This window comes from Vulpes vulpes, chromosome 4 (genome assembly GCF_048418805.1).
Source record: "Vulpes vulpes isolate BD-2025 chromosome 4, VulVul3, whole genome shotgun sequence".
NCBI lineage: Eukaryota > Metazoa > Chordata > Mammalia > Carnivora > Canidae > Vulpes > Vulpes vulpes.
The window spans coordinates 28358179-28377103 of record NC_132783.1 but is presented as its reverse complement, the minus strand read 5'-3'; the positions used below and the strand labels follow the sequence as shown (position 1 = coordinate 28377103).

Below are 18925 nucleotides of genomic sequence, written 5' to 3'. Positions count from 1 at the left end.
TTACAATTAATCATCCTATAAGTTGGATTCTTATCATGAGGAGTTCAAAATAGCCAGAGCAAAGCCTCACATTCTAATTTGTTAAAACCAAGATGGTTTTTCTAGCAGAAGAAGTCCTATCTTGGGGACTAGGACAACCAAATCCATAATCCAAGGTCATGAAAAAGAGAAGCAAACATTCTAGCAGATTATAAGGTATCATATGAGAAATGAGTATTCCCCACCAGAGAATATAGTAAAATCTTCAGTACCTTGCCACATTGCCCATAACCAGGCACAACCTCAGCTTAGAGGCAATATATCGAAGATACCATGGTGTTGATAAAGCACTCTGAAAGTATAGGAAGGCTGGTGCCAGCAGAAATGCTGAAGGTAGGGAAGACAAATCCATGTTAAGAACAATGTTTTTACTGTCTGTGAAGACAAAGCACTATATCCTACATCATGGGAAGTATTCAATGTAATAAACCTTACAAAAGGTAGCTTACTAATCCTGCTAGAAGATATTGATCTCTACTCTTGGCAGTTTAAGCACTCAACTGTAGTAATATTATTCATATGATATTGCTGAATCCATGTATGGCCTCCATTCCTGATGCCTTGATCAATTCATACCTATGACCAATGAGTAAAGACAAAAGAACTTAAGGTATAGTCTCCTGGAGGGTACCAGGAGGAAAGAGCCTTATTACTAATAGCAACAACTCGATCATTAAAATAACCCATACTAGGATTCTTCCCTTACTTGTTTTATCTACTCTCCTTTACCAGTGCTTCCTAGAATCACAAATAAAGCACTACTTTTATTCAAGCCATTGTAACCTCAGGGTTAGCCTCTAGGTTTGCAAGTGATGTTGGACAATAATTTCTCAAAATTATTGTATTTAAAAAAGCTAAAGAACACTGGATTAAAGAACACTGGAATGGGGGGGTAGAATAAAATAATTAATTGGTTACTATTGCTGCATACCCAGGGTGGGGTGGGATGGTGTGGTTGGAGAATCAGAACTATTTTTAAAACATTAGGTTTCAATATAAATACAACTCACAACTGCTAGCCTTGGGGGATGAGGGTGGGGGGAGTTGTGTGGATTTTGTTTTGTTTAATTTATTGGTTAGTCTTTAAAGCAGGTTGTTTTTTTCTTTTTGAGATTACTGGACCATCATTAAATGTGTACTGTGAAGAGATTAATGATATGTATAAAGGGCTTTACCAATGTCCCCTAAATAAGCACTACTCAAGTACAGACTGCAAACCAAAATGTATCTGTGTTGTGACACTAATTGCAAATAGCGAGTATGGTGCTAAATTCTACACCAATGGAATTAGATGAGTGCTATGCACTTAATTTTAAAATAAAATAGTTTTCAGTAAAAAAAAAAAAAAAAAAAAAAAAGATCTGGAATTGGAATACTTACAGCCAGTTGGTAACATGGATGCCATTGCTAAACTCCATGGCTTGCATCTTATGATGTGGCAGGTCCAATACTGCTTGTGGAGTTCCCAGCAAGCCCTGGTAAAATAGTCATAAGTCAGAATATTAGATCATGCCTTTTGCAGCAGAGCACTATTGATTGTTTGCAAAGCAGCTTCTAGCATACTACTGGGTTCTAGGACACCATGACTGTAAGACTATACAGCATATAAACATGACAAGAGTTTCCTATTTTGAGTTGAGTATTGTCAGACCCATCAAGTCATAAGGTTAGGTGGACACAGCAGCAATCTGCTATACACAGGCATACTTTGGAGATAATGTGCTTTGGTTCCAGACTACCACAATTAAGCAATTATTGCAATAAAGTAAGTCAAATGAATGTTTGTTTTACCCAGTGCATGTAAAAGTTATGTTTATACTATAGTCTATTAAGTGTACAATAGTATTAAAAACTATATATGGGCAGCCCGGGTGGCTCAGTGGTTTAGTGCCACCTTCAGCCCAGGGCCTGATCCTGAAAACCTGGGATCCAGTCGCACGTCAGGCTCCCTGCATGGAGCCTGTTTCTTCCTCTGCCTGGGTCTCTGCCTTTCTCTCTCTCTCTCTCTCTCTCTGTGTCTCTCATGAATAAATAAATAAAATATTTTTCAAAAAAGACTTAATAAAATAAAATAAATAAAAACTATATATATATATATATATATACACCTTAATTGAAAATATTTTATTGCTAAAAAATGTTAACTATCATCTGAGCTTTCAGTGAGTTATAACCTCTGCTGGTGGAAGCTGATGTTGATGGCTGTTGACTGATCAGAGTGGTGGTTACTGAAGGCTGGACTACCTGTAGCAATTTCTTAAAGTAAGATAAGCAATAAAGTTTGTCACATCAATTGACTCTTCCTTTCACAAATTATTTTTCTATAGCATGTGATGTTGTTTGATAGCATTTTACTCAGAATAGAACTCCCTTAAAAATTGGAGTTAATCCTCTCAAACCCTGCCACTGCTCTTTATCAAATAAGTTTATATAATGGCCTAAATCTTGTGTTATCATTTAGACATTCTTCATAGAATCTGCTCCAGGAATAGACTCTATCTCTAGAAACCATTTTCTTTACTCATCCCTTAGAAGCAACTCCTCATCCACTCAAGCTTTATCATGAAATTGCAGCAATGCAGTTACATCTCCAGGCTTCACTTCTAATTCTACGTTCCTTGCTGTTTCCACTACAACTGCAGTACTTTCCATTGAAGTCTCGAGCCCTTCAAAATCATCCATGAAGGCTGGATTCAATTTCTCCCAATCTCTTGTTAATGTTGATATTTTGATCTCTTTCCATGAATCACTCGTGGGTTTAATGGTATCTGGAATGGTGGAATCCTTTCCAGAAGATTTTCAATTTACCTTGCCCAAATCCATCAGAGGAATCACTATCTATCACAGCAATAGCTTTATGAAATTTATTTCTTAAATAATAAGACTTGAAAATCAAAATATTCCTTGATCCATGGGCTGCAGAATGGATGTTATATTAGCAGCATGCAAACATTAATCTCATTGTACATCTCTATCTCATACATATGGTCTTATGGTGAGCAGTGAGTTGGAGAGGAGTCCCAAAGATCAGCTAATGGGGGAATAAGAAATTTAGGCCTGTTACGGATTGGTTGACTCAGTATTTTGGTATAAACTGCTACCATGCTATAGTTCCTCTCAATGGTGGCCCTGAAAAACAGGGTAAATTCTTTCAATAACCATATTTTCAGCAGCATATTTAGTTATTGAGTGAGTATTGAGTGGCCAGCTTAAGGTATAATATACTACCAGACTGTGGCATATGGTTTCTTTGGTTTGCCAGGGGTCTGGAAGAGGCAAGTTTGGAAGATCTAAAACAAGAAAATCTTTGGAATAGTCATATACATGTACTTACGTGAATGGACACAAAATGTAGGCAAATTTGTGTCATACAAAATCCACTAATGAACATCTGCCATAGAATAAGAACACATAGTATGATTTGCATTGTGGATGCCATTTACCTCTGTGGATGCCATTTACCTCTAATCCACGCGAGTGCTTTCATAATGGGTCTATGAATGAGATAGGCATGTTGACAGGTATGAAGGCTAAACATGGGACCCACATAAGAAGGACTCCTTCTCACCAAGTCTTATTGAGTTACTACAGTTGTTGAAAGTCCAACTGTTAAACCATCTATAATCAGAGGCTGATGCTAAAACTCAGTAAAATTCCACTCCATATAGAGACTAACCAGACATTTAGAAGCAATGGATTATTTTGGATCTCCTCTACTCAGAAGGGGCAACAATTTGTCCTTACTGAGACTTTATGTGTTCTGGGTATGAATTTGCCTTTGTTTTTGCACTGACTTAAACAATACCCTTATTTAAAGTCTCACTAAGGGTTTAATTTACCAAAGAAGGTCCTGTTTCGTGTTGACTTGGATGAGAAGAAATACTTAATCATGTAAAAGATGTGACAATGTGTACATAACTATGGAATCTACCACTCCTACTATGTACTGCTTAACCTAAAAACTTCCAGACTAATAGAACGCTAGAACGAACTGTCAAAGGTACATGTCAGTCATTATTTGGGAATAATACCTTGTTTAAAGGGAGACAGAACATGAGAGACTCCTAACTCTGGGAAATGAACAAGGGGTGGTAGAAAGGGAGGTGGGCGGGGGGTGGGGGTGACTGGGTGATGCGCACTAAGGGGGCACTTGATGGGATGAGCACTGGGTGTTATTATTATTCTTGAAGGCCTATTCTTGAAGGGAAATTGTGTTTTCTAAGTGAAGGAATGCTTCTAGCTCTGGACACAGTAAGAACTTCACAAAACCCAAACCTACAGATGCTCCCTTATTGTATATATGCCTACAGATCATCAAGCAGAAAAGGAAATTACTATATGGCTAAGGATAATTGTCTCTGATTGTCATAAGAGGATAAGATTTTTCTACATAATGGGGTACAAAGGAAAGTGTTATAATTAAGGGAACTCCATGGGGTTTCTCTTAGCATTTGCATTTTTTATAATAACCAAGAATGGGTAGTTACAGCAAGCACAGTCAGACAAGGACACAATAAAAAAGCCTTAAATCCCTTAAGAATTATGATCTTCATTACTCCAGTGGGCAAAAAAAAAACCTCTGACCTACAGAAGTATTGCCTGAAAGTAGGGAGATCTAGAATAAGTAATAGAGAAGGGATATAATAAATGTCAAATATGGTCTTGGAATCAACTCTGGTGGCAGGGACCAGAAACTGTGGCTTATCCCACTGCACTCTCTGTTTTGAGTCTTTTTTAAAAAAAAAATGTGACTTTCTTAAAAAAAATCGATCAAAGAATGAAGAAAAGTTAATGGAAACAAGTAGATCAAATTCTAACAGGTAGACTGTTGCAGACATTGTCAGTGCCTTCATTCTTCACCATTTCCATGCATGCTAATGTTTTTTTATTGCATACATATGCCATTTTCTATCCGAAGGCTTTCTCTGGCTTCAGATACATTTTCAGTTAGCACACAAGAAGAAGACCAGAAGTGTTAGGCAGCTAATATCTTTGTAATCTGTTTTCAATAAATCATGGAGGAATGTTGGTTGATTCCTGTTTCCTTGAGATTGATCTGGAGAAATTCTAAGTATATTTTTCACTGTTTCCCAGAGGTTTTCAGTAGCATTGAGCCCTAATGGTCCACAGAATAACCTCCTTATTCATGTATCCGTCTATATCTACTTCTGTATTAGTTTGCTATTGCTGCTATAACATATCACCACAAACATAAAGCAGTACACATGTATTACCTCAGAGTTCTGGTGGAGAGATGTCCACGATGGTTACACTGGGCCAAAACTAGGTGTTGACAGGATCACACTTCATCTAGTGGCTCTAAAAAACAATCTATTTCTTGCCTTTTTCAGTTTTACTTCCTCCATCTTCCTCCATCATTCCAATTTGTGCTTCTATAGTCACATGGCCTACTTCTCTTCTATAGTCAAACTTCCCCTCACTCTCATAAGGACACTTATAATAACATTTAGGGCCCACTCAGATAATCCAGGATAATTTATACACCTCAAGATCCTTAACTTAATGATATCTGTATATGTCTTTTACCATATAACCAGGAATGTAACAGGTTCCAGGATTAGGACATGGATATCTTGAGGGCATTATTCAGCTTAACACTTATCTGATACACTTATCTGACACACTTAATTCACTTCCCTACCATTCTTCTGAATCATTTCTCAAACAAACTACTTCCAGGTAATGCTAATCTCAGAGCTTGCTTCTGACCTTAGGAAGGCTATAATTATGTACTGGTGATACCTGTTACAAAGCATCTCTCCCTACATTCTAGCAGTAAAATATCCCCCAAATATTATCTTGTCCCCTTGTGTAAGATTTTCTGATAGTATTTTTTCAATTCCACATACCAGTGTTGATATTTTAACTACTAAATATGGATTCCCAATTCCTTAACAAGGGCTCCAGTGGCACCCTGGGCTTGGTCCTGCTTTTCTCCTCAGCAACATTCTCTCCCAAACATTCTGGACTGATTTTGGTTGTGCAAATGCACCAAGCCTTTTTTTCCTGCTTTAGATATTTTGTTCCTTCTATCCCAAAGTTAAATCCTCCCATTCAGTGTTTGGTTAACCCCTATTGATCCTTTGTCTCATTGTAAATATGCCCCAGAATGGTCTTCCCTAACATTACAACAAAATTACGTTTCCCAATTATAATAGCTCATAATATCTTATATTTTCTTTTTTTAATCTCTTGTCAAAATTTGAAGTTATATACGTATCTGGTTAGTTCTTAGCATCTGCTACCATGGTAAAGCTTCTAAGCTCACAAGTCAAGGATCATATCTGATAAGTTTTTAAATAAAGTGCCTATCTCCAGGTCTGGCACATATAATCAATGCATATTTGGTGAATAAATGAATAAAGAAGTAAATGAATGAGCAGAACTTTAAAAGCCACCTCAGTCTTACAAGATGCATTGTCTGGGAAGCATATCTTATACAGAGGGAGTGAGCATGCTTTTTATTTTATTTTATCTGTTTTTGTCAGGACTATGCTACAGAATATCTTTTTAAATGCAATGCATAAAATATTTAAATTCCACAAATAAGCTTTTCTCCTCCATTTTATTCTGTAGGCTATAAATATTTAGTGCTTTATTCATTTTCATATTTTCCAGCATAAGCTAATTTCTCTTCTCTGCAAACAGATAAGCAGTGTTAGAATCTGTGTAAATAGGTGGCATTAGCATTTGTGGTTCCTAATCTTAGCTAAGCACTAGCATTCATTAAGGCCATTTATCTTCTTTTTGCTTTTCCCAAATTTTGTCCTTTCCTTTGTTTTCACTTCTCTATGTTAATTTTTCTTTGGATTGCTTTGCTTTTCTAGGTAGAGGCAAGAAAAGATAGTAACTATCATTATTGATTTTTAAAACTACACAATGCAAATCAAGAAATTATTATTATCTTCTATTTTCCTTTTTCTTCAAATTACAACAAATTTGGTACTTACATGCTGTAATAATTTCCTCTTCCTCTCCACCATCTCCCCCAGCAATGAGTTGATCTTTTTCCCATGCCATTACAAGGACTCAGTCATTGCCAGAGATTTTTCAACTAACTCAGAAACTCAATTTATTTAAAATGTATTCATTAAGTGATTTATTCAATAACTATTCACTGAGTGCTTACTAAAAGCCCAACACTCTTCTAGGGATCCAGCAGAGGACAGAATTAAGTCCCTATCTTCATGATGTTTAACTGGTCTAGCATAAGCTAAGAAAATGTATAAAGTCCATATGAATATAATATATATGGGCTCTGGAGAAAAATAAAACAGGGTGTGTGAAATATGGATTGCCACGGGGCAATTATATGGGATTGTTACTATTTTCAACAGAGTGGTAAGTGAAAAGTTCACTGAAAAAATGACCATATAGTTAGAGTTCTTCAAAGAAACACAGCCATATATATGTACTCTTTTTTTTTCTTTAAGTAAAGCATATTATCCTCCACAGTGTAGCTGGACCTCATTCAATCAGTTGGAGGCCTTAAGAGAAAAAACTGAGGTCTCATAAGGAGGAAGGAATTCTCTTTTCTGACTGCCTTGGAACTCAAGGCTGCAATACCAATTCCAGCCAGAATTTCCAGCATGCTACTCTGCCTTGCAGATTTCAGATTTAATCAGCTCCAAAATTCACGTGAAAGATTTATTTTAAGGAATTAGATTTGGGGTTTGGGACTTTGGATTTTATTCTGGGTAACTATCAGAAAGGTAACATGATTTGGCTTTTTTTTTAAGGCTCATTCCAATGTTAGGTGAAGAACAGACTATAGAGGAGCAAGTGAGGAGAAGGAAGACAAATTGAAGAGCAGTACTTTAGGAGAGAAATAATTGTGGTTTTAATGGAAGTGATGAGAAATATCAGAATTTGAGTGTGTGTGTGTGTGTGTGTGTGTGTGTGTGTGTGTATGTAGCTCATTATGCTATTCTAAATAGTTCCTATATTCAAATCACAGGCATTGACTGCAAGTTTGGATGACAAAAGATACCATTATCCAAATCCCTTAAGTTATTGAGCTTTGGAAAGTAAGAATTTATTTACCAAAGGTTACCTCTATTTTGAAGGTAGAAACCTCTTATTCCACATTATTCATGGGGGTTCTGCTTCCCTGATCAAACCCTATGGATATACATGGTACTTAAAGCCACAGAACTAGATAAGATTACTTAGGGATTATAGCATAACTATAAAAATGGTCTAAGAAATGGGTCATTGGTCAGCTTCTCTTCAAAGGTCAATTTTATGAGAAGAAACAAGCAACTGAGACTATAAAATAGCAGCCTATATAATAAAGAAGAACCAGAAAATTTTTCAGGAGTGATGGATTATACCAAATATTACTGACAAGTTGAATAAGTTAAGCAATGAGTTGACCATTGCACTGGACGAAGTTAATCAGGTAAGAAAGATATTCAAGACTATTGCAGTAGGAGAGAGGGATTGAACTTTGTTGAAAAACAAACAAACAACAACAACAACAAAAAAAAACAGAACAGTTTTTAAGAACAGGAAGAGCTATTGGAAATGTCCTAGAGGATATGGGTGACGTGATCCTACGATTAGGCCATCTGTGTTTGCTAACTGATGCTTATCAAACATGGTCCTACCCTCCTACAGAGACTGGGAGACAGGGACAGTATCTTAATGATTCCATTTCAAAAGGATGGTTCCCAGTCCTTGAGAAACACAGTCCTGGTTTATAAAACTGGCAAGAGGCTGGGAAAAGACTTACATCTCAAAGAGGAAGTTTATAATTGCAAGTTCTTTGAAGTAAATGCTCTAAGCAAAGGGAAGTCAGGGCCTATACTCAGGAAGACACCTGTGGAAAGTTTAGTCAAACTATAGGGAACATTAAAGCCTGTCTTGGTCAACTTATGAGGGTGGAGATCATTAATAGCCTTGAGAAGAGCAGTTTCTGTGGAGAAGGGGGCGGCAAAAGATTATTCACATCAGGTTAAAGGGAGAAGAGAAGAAGAAATAGAGAAAATAGAGACAATTTTCAGAATTTTCCTGTAAAGGAGCAAAGGAATGGCTCACAGCCGGAGGGGGAAGTGATGGTCGGGAGAAGACATTTAGGATGAGAGAAGTAACTGCATATTTGTATGAAGATGAGAATGACCCAGTAGAGAGGAAAATATTAATCATGCAGGCAAGAGAGAGGATTAATGCTAGGGGGAGGTTCCTAAATAGTCAAGAGGAACAAGATCTGGTGTGCCATTTAGGGGGTTGATCTTAGGAACATGAATTGCTTATCATAGTAACAGTCGGGAGGGCAGAGTCTTTTCAAGTCAGGGGCAGGAAGGTGGGGAGACATTTTAGTGAAAATCTATGGAAGGTTTTGTCTGTTTACTATGATAAGCTAGATTTTTAGCTTAAGGATGGAGGAGAAACTGATAAAGGATTGAGACGCAAAGACAAGGTATACACTAGTTGGTCAAGGACAATAATCGTGGAGGGACTAGGGACACCTGGCTGGCTCAGCAGCTGAGTGTCTGCCTTTGACTCAGGGTGTGATCCTGGGGTCTGGAATCGAGTCCCACATCAGGCTCCTACAGGGAGCCTGCTTCTCCCTCTGCTATGTCTCTGACTCTCTGTGTCTCTCATGAATTAATAAAGAAATCATTAAAAAAATAAAAGAGGGGATGGGCTAAGGAAAACATGGATTGCACTAGTGGTAGACTAAATATTACTGCTCATCAGTGTAAACCAAGGTCTGTCAGCATGACTGTCCAGATATTGTTATGGTCGGTGGAGAATATGGTTTGACCAGGATTGGGAGCTTACCTAGGTAAGTATGACAGAGGGAGAAACTTTGAAGACTACATATTTTTTACAAAATCAGTAGTTTCTTCATGTCATCACTCATGCCAATATATTCTTCTGTTCTTAAAAATATTTTATTAATTATAGTGTATGTGCCTGTTTTCAATTAACAAGTATTTATTTAGTACTACTACCGATAGCTAATATTTACTTGGCAATTTAACTCTGCTATAGTCACATTTCTAAACACTTTGCCAGTATTTTTACTCCATTAATCTTCATATCAATCCCATGAGAGAGGCACTATTATCTGCTCTTTCCAGATGAAGGCACTGAGGCACAGAGAAATTAAATAACTTGCCCAAGATCAGACAGTAAGTAGCTGAGATATAAATCCAGTATGAGGTTCGGAATCTGGGCTCCTAATCACTACATTGCAGTTGTCTGTGAATTAAATAGCCTGCTAGCAGTTATACAGCATAAAAAGCAGATAAGGTTTAATTAACAAATTAGTTAGGAAAACATACATCCATGAAACAAAGTGAGAAAAACAGATTGATATAATTATATTAGTACACAATGTTTTCTAATCAGAAATTCGTGTATGGGATAAGGAATTTCAAAATGGATTTTTAACATGGGTAGGATATGAAGAGAAGAGAAGAAAAGCACCCTCGACAGTAGACTAGCAGAAGCCAAAGCCTGGGAGGCAGGCTTGTACCAAATGGACTAAGGAAGAGAGGAAGGGTGTGACAGGGCAAGGTGAGACTGGATTTTGCATGGGAGTACTGGGAAATAAATTTGGCGGGAGAGGGGAAACTTGGAAAATAAATTTGTGGGTGGGGGCATTGCAGAGGAAGCAAGGGATGGGAAAAGAAAGTGATGCCTTATGATGTATACAAGGTGGGCTGCCTGGGGGGGCAGCTGGTTGAGTGACCAACTTTTGATTTCAGCTCAGGTCATGATATCAGGGTTGTGAGATTCCCTGGGCTGCGCTCTTGGTAGGGAGTCCACTTGGGTTTCTCTCCCTCTGCCCCTACCCCTCGCCCTGCCAAAACAAGTAAATAAATAAATAAGTCTTTTTTTTTTTTTAAAGATGTATGAAAGGAGCCTCAATTTGATTGATTGGCACTGAGAACCCCTCTGGTGATTCATATAAAGAGCAAACCACACTTGACCCCACAGGGCATGGAGGAAGCCAGCAGCCAGGGAAGGAGTGGAAAGCAAGGATTGTGGCCATGTTATACTCATCTTTCTTCTCTCCTCTCTTCACTCATTTCTTTCTCAGGCTCTAGTAAAGGTTTAATGAATGTTGAATAGAAAAACAAATATTCATGGAATTTGGTGACTAAATGAATCACCAAGGGAATAAAGAAAATAACCTGCGTTTTAAAATTCTTCATAGAGCAAGAGATCAGTGTTAACAAATGTTGAAAAAGGAAAGCAGCTCAGAAAAAAAACAAAGTTTCAGGTTAAGTATAAATGTTATCCTTATCAGCAATTCACTCATATGTCAGAGTTGTTCATTAGTTGCCTAAGAAAAGTCATATCCGGCATTTAAAGCTGGTAGAAAATGGTGGGATTTTTGGTCAAAATTCATTATGGAGCTCAAGAAGAATAATGAAGAGAGGTGTGTCTTTTTTTTTTTTTCTCATCCCTAGCTGGGAGGCCTCAGAGTAACACATAAGAAAACCATAATAACAGTAGCTGTGCTTATAAATATCGCCCCTTCTCTCCCCCACTGAAAGAGGGTTGTTCAGCTAGATGCAAACCCGGTGTGTAATTATATATTTACAAGAAATACATAATAATAGTAAGAGGATAAACACTAAGGAAGTAAAATAACAGGAAAAAAATTGAGTCATGAATGCAAAGAGATTTTAGAAATATCCTGCTGCTCAGTGTACCGTGCACAGTTCTTTATGAATAAATTTCATGTGTGCAAATAAAGTAAGAGAAGTTAATTTGACAGCTAACAATATCAGGTGGAAAAATTACCCTTTAGAAAACTGTAATGAATTTAGATTTTCTTCCCCCAATTTTCTCAAGCTTTGGAGGGTGAAATTGTAAGGCTTGGGTTTGCTCTCTACTAAAAATAGAGCTATAGTGATTCATGGCTACTGAGATCGCTTGTTTTGTATCAGCTTGGTTAATCTGGAACTTGTTTTCCCAGAATTCCGTGCAGGGTCCTGCATTGGAGGAATCTGTACCTGACTGAGAAACCAGAGTGGCAGCCCTCAACCTCTGCAGGTACTGAGCTTCCACACGATAACAGGAGGAGCACTGGTACCATAGTTTTAACTGGTCCCCAATGAAGTGTCCGTTCTAGTCTTGTGTCCTTTAAATTCTTTTTATCAAATTACTGAATTGTAGGAATTATTTTTATTTTTTTGATACAAGTCCTTGCTCAAATGTATGTACTATTACTATTGTTTGTGGCTTTTCATTTTTTTGATGCTATCTTTTGAAGGGCTGAAGTTCTAAATTTTGGTTCAGTCCAGTGTACCAATTTTTATTATACCAATTTTTATTAGTTTATGATTAGTGCTTTTTATGTCCTGTCCAGAAAATCTTTGCCTAACCCATTATTGTGAGATTTCCTCCTATGGTTTTTCTAGTTTTATCTTTTTTGACTTTTTTTGGTTGGACCTATGATCAATTTCAAATATATCTATATTTGAGTTAGATTGAAATTTGCTTTTTTCTATATGGATAACCAGCACCATTTGTTGAAAAGATTTTACAAAAATAAATATGCTGCTATTTGGACTGGGATTATGGTGGATCTATAGATCTATTTGAAGGAAAATGACATCTTAAAAATACTAAGTCTTCTAATCCATAAATATAGTTGTCCATTTATTTAGATCTTTTTGAAGTTTTCTTGACAATGTTTTGTAATTTTTAGTGTAGAGGTCAGCAAATCTCTTGCCAAATTTATTTCTCTAAGTATTTTGTGTTGTTTGGTGCTGAATTTTGGAGTAGAGGATTCTAGTAGGATTCATGGTTTGTTTGTTTTTGTTGTTGTTGTTTGGTCTTTGAATTCCTACGACTGCAAATAAAGTCAATTTTACTTCTTCTTTTCCAGTTTCTATGCTTTCCCCACCCTTTCCTGCTTTATTCGAGTAGCAAGTATCTCCACCAGAACATTGAATGCAAGTGATGAGAATAAACATCCTTGCCTTTTTCTCTGGTGTTAAGGGAAAAGTGCTCCGTCTTTCATCATTAAACATGATTTTTGCTATAAGACTGTTTGTAGATATCCTTTATAAAAATCAAAGAAAATTCCTTCTATTCTTACTTGTCTGTCCATTCTCTATTCCTGTTTATCATGCATGGATATTGAATTTTATCAAATTCTTTTTCTGCTTCTATTGATATGATCAAATAATTTTTTTCTCTTTTATTCTGTTGGCTGTGGCTAATTACATCCATCCTTTTCAAATTTTGAACGAATCTTACATTCCCAGATAAACCCCACTCAATCATAATGTATTTTCTTTTTTACATAATTCCAGATTTGATTTGCTAATGCACTGCTGAGGATTTTATGCCTGTGATCATGAGGGATATTGATCTGTAACATTCTTTTTTGTCAAATTTTTCTTAGGTTTTGGTATCAGGATTCTGCTGGTCTCATAAAAGGGTTGGTTCCCTCCTCCTGTTTTCTGAAAGATTGGGATTACTTCTTCCTTAAATGTTTTATAGCATTCACCAGTGAAGCCATCTGTATCTTTGTGTGTGTGTGTGTGTGTGTGTGTGTGTGTGTGTGTGTGTGTGGAAAGGTTTTTTGGGGTTTTTTGGAGGGTTTTTTTTGTGTGAAAAAAAAGGCTTTTGATTGCAAATTAAGTTTCTTTAATCACTATAGGGGTCTTCAGATTTTATATTTCTTCCTAAGACATTTTTAGTAAATTGTATTTTTTAAGGAATTTGCCCGTTTCATTTAAGCTTTCCAATTATTGGCATAGAGTTGTTAGAATTAACCCTTTAATATCTTTTTTTTTTCCCTTTAATATCTTTTTAATGTTAATAGAATCTGTAGTGATATCTTTTTCTATTTGTGATATGAATATAGTATTTTCTCTTAGTTTTTTTCTTGATAAGTCTTGCTTTGGCCCACAGTTATTAGCTTTGTTTGCTTCATCAGCCCAACATTCTTAAATCAACTTAACAAAAATAGTCTTAATTTCTCATTATTATTTTTTTCAGATAATTAAAAAAAAACCTAACTTCTAGCTATGTTAATTTTCTGTTGCCTATTTTGTATTTTGTTATTTCCTTCCTATTCTTATCTTAGATTTAAATTTATCTTCTTTTTTAATCTGTTAAAGTAGAAATTTAAATAATTCATCTTAAATGTTTCTTCTTTTCTAAGACAGGTATTTAAAGATAACCATTTCCCTCTAAGACCTATGCTAGCTGATTGTCACAAATTTTGATATGTATTGTTATTTTCATTCAGCTCATCATATTTTCTCATTTCTCTTAATATGCCTTATTTGATATTAAGTTACTCAGAAGTATGCTATTTAATTTCCAAATACTTGGAGTTTCATATAATTTATTTTTTAATGTTCTAATTCAATTAGCTTGCAATTAGAGAACAGCTTTAAGAATTCAATGTTTTCAATTTTACTGAAATTTGTGGTTTAGCATATATTGGTGAATGTTCATTGTGTACTTGGAAAGAATTACAATCTACACTTATTGAATGTATTGTTTCATAAATATCAACTTGGTGATAATGTTCTTCAGATCTTTTATATCGTAACTTTTCAAAAAACTGAGATATAATTGACATACAATGTTATAGCAGTTTCAGCTATACAACATAATGATTTGGTATTTGTATTTGTATTTGTACTTTTTTGGAGGGAGTATCCCTGTTTTATCAAGTACCTAGAGAAGAATGTTAAAATCCTAAGAAAGCTATCATTGTGAATTACCTATTTCTCCCATTAACTGTCAATATCTGCTTCATGTATTTTGAAGTTCTGTTACTAGATGTATACATATTTGTGATTGTTATGTTTTCCTGATCCTTATGTTGAAGAATACTGTGTCTGAAACAAATATAGCCATATTAGCTCTATGTTATGTTACTGTTCAAATGGTGTACCTTTTTTTCATCCTTATACTTTCAATCTACCTGGACCACTTTACATAATGCGGCTTTCATGTCATTAGTATTTAGTTGGGTCTTGTTTATCCAGGATGACAATCATTACCTTTTAGTTGGGATGTTTAGACAAAATAATTATTAACAGTTACATTTAAATCCACCATCTTGCAATTTTTTACAAAAATTATCCCAAGTTTGTTTTCTTTCAAATATGTTGAGTGTCTGATTTTATTTCCTATAATGATGTCACCATATGTGTTTTTATAATTTAGTTTCCTATATATGTAATTATATGTATGCTTTACTAATCAAAGTCTGTTAGTATTATTATTACTTTATTCACAATTCCTACTTTACAAATATAAATCCCTCATGCAATAGAATTCCATATACCTGCCATTTCCTGTGCTTTAGGATATTTTAACATCATTTACTTCTGCGTACACTCTAAAACCCCAGTACAATTTTTTTGGTTTCATTTTAAAATGCCCATTGCCTTTTATGGAAATGAAAAGAAGAAATATGCAGTCTTGTATATTTACTCACATATTCCCATTTCTGGTGCTTTTTATTCCCACAGATCTGAATTGCAATCTGTGTCATTTCCCTTCAGCTTAATGAATAACTAGCTTCTTAAATTTCTTATAGTGCAAGTCTAATGGAATTGAATTCTCTCTGCTTGCATTTGCGTAACAATACCTTTATTGTACCTCAGCTTTGACAGACATTTTTGCTGGATAGAGAAATCTGTATTGACAGGTTATTTTTCAGTGTTTTGAATAAATCTGTTCCATCATCTTCTCCTTCCATCGTTCCTAATATGGAGTCAGATATCATCTATAACATTACCTTTATGTAATATTTCTTTTCTTCTTTGGCTGCTTTCAATATTTTCTCTTTATTTTGGGGTTTTAATGATTTTGCTATGATGTGCCTCATTGTATTTATGCTGCTTAGGGTTTGCTGAGAATTTGAGATCAGTAAGTTCATTTTTTCATCAAATTTTACAAGATTTATGCTATTATTTCTTCAAATATCTCCTAACCTTTCTGAGACTTTAGCCAGGTACTAGACTTTTGATGTGTTACTCAGATCACTGAGGCTTTGTTCATTTTTCTTGAATCTTTTTTCTCTGTGTTCTTCAGTTGGATCATTTTTATTGATGTCTTCAAGCCAACTAACCTTTCTTCTGGCATCTCCAGCATGGGGAAGGGACTAGAAAACTTTCATGAGTAGCTAAATTCTTATCTCTGACAGATACAAGGTCAAGACTTCTGAAAATCTGGAGGTCAGAAAATTATGTACAGTTGTTGTACACCTTATTCCCAAAGAGAAATTGGAGTTGTAATGAGCTGTGTTTGAGAAAAACACCTTCACTGCTACCTGAATAAGTCTTCCCTCTCAATTCCCTCTCATGCTGTTTTAATTGTTTCATATGCATAATTATTTCATATGCACAATGATATATACCTATTTCATATATGTAATTGTATAAATCTATAAAATAAAATTATTAACTTGTCTCTACTTATAAAGATTCTCAAGTGTCTTCTTTGCCCATCTGTCATGACTTTGTAAGACACTGAAAATTTGGACATTGGCAGGACTATATAAATCTTTGTTCACTGTTCATGGGAAAAATAATACAATTTTTAAGTTTATATGGTTGATTTCTTTTTTTATATATGGTTGATTTTATCCCAGTTTTATCAATATTTGAATATAAGGTTCTATGTGAAAAAGTAACAGGTAAAATTGGAAACTTTGTTGTCTACTGTAAAGAGTTTTTAGAGTACTTCAACAAAATTTAAAAAGTGAGTGACTGTAGTGACTGGATCACAAAACCAGTGATTTCTAGTTCTTTGTCTTAGCAAATTGGAAGACCTAGTCATCAGGTGAGAAAACATTAAAGATAGTTTGTAGATCAGTATGTGATATTTGGCATTTAACCAGGAAGGACTGAAAAAGAATTGGGTGACATTGCTAATACAAGGATCTCGCAATTTCTGAATTCTACCTTATGGTAATAAATTTAAATACTTAATTTCAGTTCACAAGCATATTTGGTATCAGAGAAGTATGAAATAATTGCAAAAAAATACAGTGAAATCGTTCAGAGGTGAAATGGAGATACTAGTTTAAATTTTTAAAAAACGACAAAATTTCTGATGAGTTTAGTGATTTACAAATGGATGAAAATAGTAGAAGAATCACAACACTATTTAGATAACATTAGATACATTTAAAAGTTGAGGTTGCAGATTTATTTTAGTGCTGAAGTCACAAAGTACCTGTGTGCCAGTTATCAATTTATTGCCTCTCAGTGTACAATCACTATCTCTCCTGTGATAATGGATTTAGACCCTTTAAGGATCTCTCCTTTGCAGCAAGCATGACATTCAAGGGAGTAGAAGGAATATTGCAAAAGGGAGAGACTTTTCTTCCCAGTTCCAATGTGCTGCTGTTTGGGGTTTTTCCCTACTTCTACCTTATAGTTGATGTGCATGGGGACATCCAGTGTCTCTCTGCCCCAATTGCATGCCCAGGGCATGCAGTCCCTCAGTAAGAATCTGATCCCAGGCCCAGCTTGTGACGACCTCACTGTTCCTTCTGACATGGGCACTGCACCTGCATGGTTTGGTGCTGCTCTGCCAGCAGACAAGCTTCTGATGTCATGATTCCCTCCACGCATCCATGCATAGGAACTCAGCAACTGCAGAGCATGATTTCTCCAGTGTCGTGTCCTATAGGGTGCAGCTTTCACAGTTTCTTGTTTTTTTTTTTTTTTTTGGGTTTTTTTTTTTAATTTTTATTTATTTATGATAGCCACACAGAGAGAGAGAGAGAGGCAGAGACACAGGCAGAGAGAGAAGCAGGCTCCATGCACTGGGAGCCCGACGTGGGACTCGATCCCGGGTCTCCAGGATCGCGCCCCGGGCCAAAGGCAGGCGCTAAACCGCTGCGCCACGCAGGGATCCCAGTTTCTTGTTTTTGTAAAGTAATATTTTTCTGATGCTGAGTTCCTTCAGATCACCATTTCTCAGGCATTGGGCTCCTGCAAGGTGTGATTTTTTTTTTTTTTTTTTTTTTTTTTTTTTAGTACCTAGCCCCTGCAAAGGTCAACTCCATGCAAGGTGCAGTGGCCAGCAGTGGCCAGCAGTCAGCAGCCTGCCCTGGCACCTCCTCCAGTTAATTTTAGCATGTCCTGAGACACAGCATGTCCCCATGAATGGCTCTCACAGAAGCCTAGGCAGATTCCCAGCAAGTCTCACCAGTGGCGGTGACTGATTTCTCCACCATTCAGTGAGCCCAGCTCTGCCCTCTCCAAAGAAATTTGGTTCTCAGCCCAAGGTGAGTAAGGTAGGGTGTATTAATTCTTCCCTGAGTGCTCTATATCAACCCCAGAGACAGGAGATGATGTTCATTATATCTGATATTCATTTATTTTGTAATGTTTTGGGGTTTTTTAGACTTATTAGCTAATTCCTCATTACTCCAAATTCTGTTAGAGTTAATGATTCTTTGTTTTTTTAAGAATTAAGTTATTACTCCCATTAAGCATCTTTATTTTTTAAAATATACCTTTTGCATTACATTTTATATTTTTATTTTATTTTCTGTGATTATTTAACTATAATTCTGATTAAATGGACATTATTCACCAGTATAAATTTTACCAGGGAGTAGGTAAATGCTTTATTTCCTGAGCTTTGGGACGTCAAACTCCTCTTCATTTTGTGTTTACAGTGGATGACAAGTCAACTGGTCATACAGATGTTGAATTATATTTATTTCTCTTTTATACATTATAGAGGTTTCTCTGTTGTCATCTGTCATCTAGAGTTGCTGAGAATTCTAAAGTCATCTTCCTGTTTTCCTTTTTAAGTGACCTTGCGTTTTTTTCTCTGGATGCTTGCAAGTTTCCTTCTTTAAACTTGAAAATCAATGAGTTTGCCAGAAAATTTCTGTCATTTTAAT

At 35.9% G+C, this 18925-nt stretch overlaps 1 long non-coding RNA gene across 2 annotated transcripts in view; it reads right to left on the bottom strand.

Moving 5' to 3' along the window:
* LOC140598567 (uncharacterized) overlaps window positions 1-18925 on the bottom strand; it is a 308814-nt gene that overhangs the window by 37182 nt on the left and 252707 nt on the right. The window contains exons 6-7 of one of the 2 annotated variants that reach the window (XR_012001017.1): window positions 1420-1514; window positions 252-366 (exon numbers count right to left, since the gene is read on the bottom strand). This is a non-coding gene — a long non-coding RNA (uncharacterized lncRNA). The remainder of the gene's footprint in view (window positions 1-251; window positions 367-1419; window positions 1515-18925) is intronic. The other variant, XR_012001019.1, reaches the window with a different exon arrangement.